The following is a 7,637-nucleotide window of genomic DNA, read 5'->3' as shown; positions in this document are numbered from 1 at the left end:
AAAATCTAGACACAAACTTACTACTTTGGTTACTACACGTCCCAACAACTCGTCAGGACACCTTACGACTCATAAGGTCCAGTCATAACCAAGGCAGTGAGTATAGAATTTTAGAAAATTTCCAAGGACCAAAAACCCGAGGCATTACATACTCCTCCCTTTTGGATCATTCTTCCTTGAATGATAGGACAAGGCATTTCCTAGCATGATTTGACTCTACATACCTCTACTCTTACCTTTAACAAAGAAAAAAAACAAAGATGCTAATGAAATCAGCTTTTCCTTTACCAAAGACAAAAAACAAAGATCTTAAGGAATATGCATACCTTAAGCACAATTATCCAAAATTGGAAACAATAATGGATTCTTGAACTTTATGTCCTCCTCAGCTTCCCAAGTAGCTTTCTCGGCCTTTTGGTTCCTTTCTCCAAAAAACCTTTAGCAAAGCCACGTCATTCGTCTACAATAGATGGACTTGTCGATCCAAAATCTCAATCAAAACCTCCCCGTAGGACAAGAAATTTGAGATACCCACCTCCTCTAAAGGAAAAACCATCGAAGAATCCCCCACGCACTTCCTCGATATCAAAATATAAAACACCGGATGAATAGAACTCAAACTAGAAGGCAACTCCAATTCAAATACAACATTACCAACTCTCTTTAATATCAATTACGGACCGGTATAACAGGGACTAATCTTCCCTTTCTTACTGAACTGTATCACTCCCTTCATGGGAGACACTATTAGGAATACCCAATCACCAACACTAAACTCCAACTCCCTTCGCCTCACATCTGCGTAGGACTTTTGACAACTTAGGGCGTCTAACCTGAATCACATTAACCTTCTCCATGGGTTGGAGAATAAATCAGGGTCAAACAACTTGTTTTCGCCAACCTCAAACCACTCAATAGGATATCTACACCTTCTACCATATGAGGCCTCAAATGGAGCTATACCAATGCTAGAGTGATAACTGTTATTATAAGCAAACTCTATGAGTGGCAAGTGGTCAACCTAGCTACAACCATAGTCAATTATACAAGCACGAAATATATCATCAAAAACCTGGACCGTCCTTTCCACTTGCCCATCCATCAGCGGATGGAAAGCAGTGCTAAGGGTTACCTTAGTCCCCAAACCTCGCTGGAAAGACCTCCAAAAGTTAGATGAGAACTGAATACCCCGATCAGATATGATAGAGACTGGAGTATTATACAACTTCACGATCTCTTCAATAAACAACTTGGCATAATCCTCAAAAGAAAAAATTTTCCTCACTGGCAAGAAGTAAGCTGACTTAGTTATCCTATCCACGATGACCCAAATTGAATTAAATTGCTAGCAAGACCATATAATACTGGTAACAAATCCATATTAATTACCTCCCATTTCCACACCAACAGCTCAATCTCTTGAGTTAACCCACCGGGCCTCAAGTGCTCTACTTTCACTTGCTGACACACCATGCACTTTTCTACAAAATTGGCCAAATCCTATTTTGTATTATTCCACCAATAAATCTCTTTAAGATAGTGATACATCTTCACCAAACCTGGATGAATAATATAATGTGACTCATAAGCTTTGGCAAAAATTCTTCCTCACAACCCATCAACATCGGGAACACAGTCTTCCTTGGTACCACAAGATACCATCACCACCAATCTCAAAAACCATCACTTTTTACCAACCTACATCATTCTTGATTTGCATTAGAATAGGATCCAACACCTAATTCTCCTTTACTTACACACCAAGAGAGGCTCTTGCCACCTCTTAAATAATTACACCACCATCCTCGGAATCTAAGAGACGAACTCTGAGATTAGCCAAACGGTGAATATCCTTCACCAAATCCCATTTCTCTTCGTCCACATGAGACAAGCTTCCCATGGATAACCTGCTAAGAACATCAGCAACCACGTTAGGTTTACTTGGATGATAGTAGAGACTCATGTCATAGTTTGTTATCAACTCAAGCCACCTCTTTTGCCTGAGATTCAATTCTTTCTGGGTGAACACATACTGCAGGATCTTATGATCTGAATAAAGATCAACATAGACCTCATACAAATAATATCACCAGATCTTTAATGGAAACACCACTACTACAGCTCTAACTAATAAGTTAAATAATTCTTTTATGAACTTTTAATTTCCTATAAGCATAAGCAACCACCTTTTCATGTTGTATCAATACAAAACCATGTCTCACCCGAGACGCATCACAATAGACCACAAAACTATCTGTACCCTCGAGCAGGGTCAAGACCAGAGTCAAAGTCAACTTATCCTTTAACTTCTAGAAACTACCCTTACAAGCAACAGGTCATAAAAACTTCGCCTTCTTCTAAAGTCAACTTGGTCAACGGGGTAGCAATAGAAGAGATGCTCTCCACAAACCCTCTATAATAACTGGCTAAACCCAAGAAGCTCCTAATATCGATTGGAGTCGTGATTCTAGGCCACTTCTTAACCACCGCAACTATTTATGGATCCACCATTATCCCTTTACTATAAACAACATGACCCAGATATGTCACAACAATCAACCAAAACTCACACTTCAAGAACTTAGCATACAAACGTTGCTCCTTTAGGGTCTACAACACAAGATGGAGGTGATTGGCATGATCCACCTCACTTTTGGAATATACCAAAATATCATCAATAAAGACAATCATGAACAAATCCAAAAACTGACAGAAAACCTAATTCATAAGATCCATAAATACGGACAGGGCATTGGTCAAACCAAAGGATATTGCCAAAAACTCAAAATGACCATACTGCATTCGAAAGGCAGTCTTAGGGATATCCACCTCCTTAATTTTCAACTGATGGTACCCAGACCAAAGATCAATCTAGGAGAAAAATTAGCACCTTGTAGCTGATCAAAGAGATCATCAATCCTCGAAAGTAAATCTTTGTTCTTCATGGTTACTTTATTCAGTTAGCGGTAATCACTACACATCCGAAGGAAACCATTCTTCTTACGCACAAACAAAGCAGGTGTACCCCATGGGGACACACTAAGACGAATAAAACCCTTGTCAAGAAGACTTTTCAACTGCTCTTTCTATTTTTTCAACTCAGTCAGAGCCATTTTATAAGGAGGGATAGAGATAGGATGAGTATCCAGAAGAAGGTCAATCCCAAAATAATTTCCCTATCGGGAGGGGCACCAGAAAGATCATCAGGGAAGACTTTAGGAAATTCATTTACCACGGGGATGGAATGTAAGGAAGGAGCCTCCAAGGTAGAATCTTTAACCCAGACCAAATGATAGATACACCCCTTAGAAATTAATTTCTAGGCTCTAAGATACGATATGAAGATATGAACCTTTCCATAGTCACTAGGGAAATACCTTTCCATTCAATAACCAGTTCATTAGGAAAATTGAATATGACCTTATGGGCCCGACAATCTAAAAAAGCATAGCATGAATGCAACCAATCTATCCCTAGTATGATATCAAAATCAACCATGTCTAACTCTATCAAATCTACAAGAGTTTATCTACCGCCAACAGACAACACACAACCACTATAAACTCTTCTAACAACCACAAAGGCTCCTACCAGGGTAGAAATAAAAAAAGGGTCCAAAATACACTCAAGACAAAAATCAAAATGCACAACCATAAATAGGGTCAGATAAGAGAGAGTAGACCCCAGATCAAGCAAGCACTACACATCATCAGAAAAGAGTTTCAACATACCAGTAACAACATCAGGGGACGCCTCAGAATCCTGGTGAGTAGCAAGAGCACACAGACGGTTCTAACAAGTGCCGGAGTTGGCGTAGAAGTAGCACCCTTTGGTGCAGGAGTGGATGAAGTAGCGACAAGAATCTTATTTGCCCCAGATGCAACCTTAAAAGGAAAATCTCTCTGTAGATGACCAATCTGACCATACTTGAAGTATTTGTTCTCTCTTCTTCGCAAAATCCATGGTGCACCTGACCATAAAATTTATAAGGAGGATATGATGGAGTTAACTGAGCCCCACTAGCCTGAGATTGGGCACCCTGTGCCTTAAAACTATCACCACTCTGCATGCAGTGATCACCCAATGGTTTTGGATAAGGAATAATAGCCACAGAGAAGGAACCAGAATTGCACCATTTCTTCTTAAACCACTTTCCGTCGTCTCTACCACTTTACTGCTGACCTTCATCCTGATCCGAATAGTGAAAATTTTGATTCTACCTCTCCCCAGCCTCTCCCTAATTTCAATCTACTTCTTCTTCTCTTTTTCTACTTATTTCATATACACCACAAGTATAGAGATATCCATATCCTTGTTCAACAAGGAAGCTTTTCTCTCAAGATCAACTCACGGGACAACCCCAAAGTAAACTTCCTCATGCTAGACACTAATTCAGGAACATAAGACAGCTAATAAAACTTCAAGGCATACTCTTTTACTAAAATCCTACCTTGTTTTAGATTCATAAATTCCTCAGCCTTTTTCTCCCTCGACTCTTGAGGAAACAAGCGTTCAAGAAAAGCGCTAGAAAAATCATCCCACAAAGCAAACTCTGCTTTATCACCCCTTGACCAACCCCACTTCTCATACCATTAGTAGGCTACATCCTTCAATTGACAGGCTGCAAACTCTACACCCTCCATATTAGTAGCATGCATCACACGGAAGATCTTTTCTATCTCATCTATAAAGTTTTAAGGATCTTCCCCAACTTTAGAACTAGTGAAAATAGGAGGACTCAACCTCATGAATTGGCCAACCCTAGTGGCCTCAAATAATGGAGCAATAGAAGTAACACGCTCAGTTTGGGAGGCAACCAATTGGGTAAGCAAATGAATCGAATGGCGAAACTCCGTATTAGACATATCCACTTGAGGTGCCTAAGGAGGGATAGGGGAATTGGTGAAGCTCCTTCAGGACAATCAGAAGCAGTGACCATCGATCGGGTCTAAACTCTTGGAGTTGGACGAGCTCCATCCACATTGTCCTCAAACGGTACAGAAAAGTTACCACGGACACCAGATCTTCTTGGAGGCATGATCTAAAAAGCGAACACATGGGAATTAAAGGGAATTTAAGACCTTAGACTCTATAGCTTAAAACAGAACAACAAGAAAGAGAAATATTTTGAAATGTCTCATAGTTTCTCCCTTATAAGTATGGCGCGCTACACACTCATAAGTGAGACTCTACTTGATACAGCTTTATTGGACACCTAATGACACCAAACCTAGCTCTGATACCATCTTTGTCATGACCCAAACTAGGGACTGGCCGTGATGGATATCTCAAGTCCCATGTGGATCAGAGATCACCCCCTGCACCTAACCAAACCAAACACGTCACAACTTAAGGTCAGATGAATTTTGAACATATAACAAGATAGCGTGTAATAGCTTAAGAAAATTTTAATGTATGTCCATGACCAACCACTGACGATCGGCCAAACGGTCAACCGATACCGCCCAATAACCACAGTAATCCAAACAAGCCTTCTAAATAATGATCCAAAACTGAATACTAATAAAATGTTGGGATATGCCCCCAACAATAGCCAAAACAAGTCTAAACAGTCTGAGACATGAAAGAAAAAAACATGATATGTAGACTTTCAATATGTAGAAGCTCGCCACTTCAATGTCAACACACGAACTGATCTCGAATCCTAATCACTGAGCAAAAAGAGTAAAAGTATGACCAATTCCTGCATTGAGTGGGGATACAACATTTGAAAATAGTTAGTGGGGTCAACGCTAGCATGTAACTTAGGGATAAAGATAATATAATGACATGATCAATAGTACAAAATCAATTCACATAATCAGATGCACAAACATATATATATATACATCACATGCCGGGATAAAAAAACAAGGCTTAACATGTGTTTCAAAACTTTAGCCTAGATTGTGTAGCTCAATCGCCATAACATACATCGGGCAGGGCTATATGGGCCCCAGATCTCACCCCCTGGTCAGGCCTCGGTGCGTGTAACCACACAAACTGGATAATAATCTCATATATATGCATGGGGGACTCAAACCTTCCAACCATAGACTAAGTTGACTTAAGCACCCAATCATGTAATGATTTATGGAGGACTCAAACCTCCCTAATCATGAACTAATAATAAGGAGGACTCGAACCTCCCTGGCCATTTTGACCTCCGCATTGGCAAATGCGATTTCCAGTACTGGTCACCCGAACCTCCATTTTCATGACTCAGCTACACAACCCTTATTAGGGCCCAATTAAAACAGTTATCACACAATCTCATTCATGAACTATATTTTATATTAAGGCATACATTGTTGGTATCATCATACTATCTACACTTGCAAGGTAACAATAACAATTAACTTAGGGAAAACAAATCCCTTTGTTCATTAATACAAGGTGGGGGATACCGACTCTTTTTGTTTATTAAATCAAACCATTGTGTTTCAAATACCTCTTTATATCATGCAATAGTTCAAGTCTAGTTCAATTTAACAAATTTCCACATTTCTCATAACTCAAAACCAATTTCACACTTGGGGTTGGAGTCATAACCACTTTAAAAGTCACAAGTTTGGGAAAATCACAATTTCCTAGTTCATTTACCATACTCATGCACCCACAAGTACAAAATCATATTTAAAGCATGATTAATCGTATATAAATTATAGGAAAACATTATTCAACAACAAGCATTCAAAACTCCTAACGCTTATTTCAAAACCATCATAAATACCTCATGAACAATACTTTAAATCACATATTTTTACAAAATTAATAATAAGGGGAGAGTAACATGCCTTAAACACTAAGAAATTTGGAGAGAAATAGACCCTTGAGCCCTTAGATGACCAACTTTAGCTTGACTTGCTTGAGGGAATTTAGAGAACCTTTGGAGTGTTTGAAAAGTTACTTGGATTATTTTTTGAGTGCTAATGACACCCTAAAGAGGTTATAAGTCATTGGTTTCAATTTGGATCAAATAAAAATATCCAGAATACCCTTAACTTAAAAAGCTGAAAAATGTCATCTTTGACTATGGGTCAACCCTTGACTCGTAGTTATTCCTTATGACTCGTCACCACGAGTCATAACCAAGGCGGTAACACTGAGGCAACATACATTGTTGACCTTATGACTCAGCTGCAGGAATTGTAATGGGACTCTACGACTCATAAGGTCCAGTCATAGTCAACACAGAACCTAAATTGGAGTATACACCGTACACCCTACATTACACTTAATGACTCGTAATATCTGTTTACGGCTCTTAGTGAGCCACCGTAGTTAGAGCTGAATTTAGCCACAAACTTACTGATTTGGTTACGACTCATCAGGATACTTAGTGAGCCACCGTAGTTAGAGCAGAATTTATCCACAAACTTACTGATTTGGTTACGACTCATCAGGATACCTTATGACTCATAGGGCCCAGTCGTAACCAGGGTAGTGAGTACATATTTCAAGAAATTTTCAAGGACCAAAAACCCGGGGTGTTACACAAGCTATATTTACCTTGTTTCCATAGGGTAGCACATTACTTTGGTTAGGAGCCATGATTAGTGAACCTTGTTACAACACAAAGAAACAAAGAAAGTTAGAGGTGAATTAGTAGGTCAAATAACATCACAATTTTTATA

Source organism: Capsicum annuum, chromosome 2 (genome assembly GCF_002878395.1).
Source record: "Capsicum annuum cultivar UCD-10X-F1 chromosome 2, UCD10Xv1.1, whole genome shotgun sequence".
NCBI classification, from domain to species: Eukaryota; Viridiplantae; Streptophyta; class Magnoliopsida; order Solanales; family Solanaceae; genus Capsicum; species Capsicum annuum.
This window is presented reverse-complemented; position numbering follows the sequence as displayed.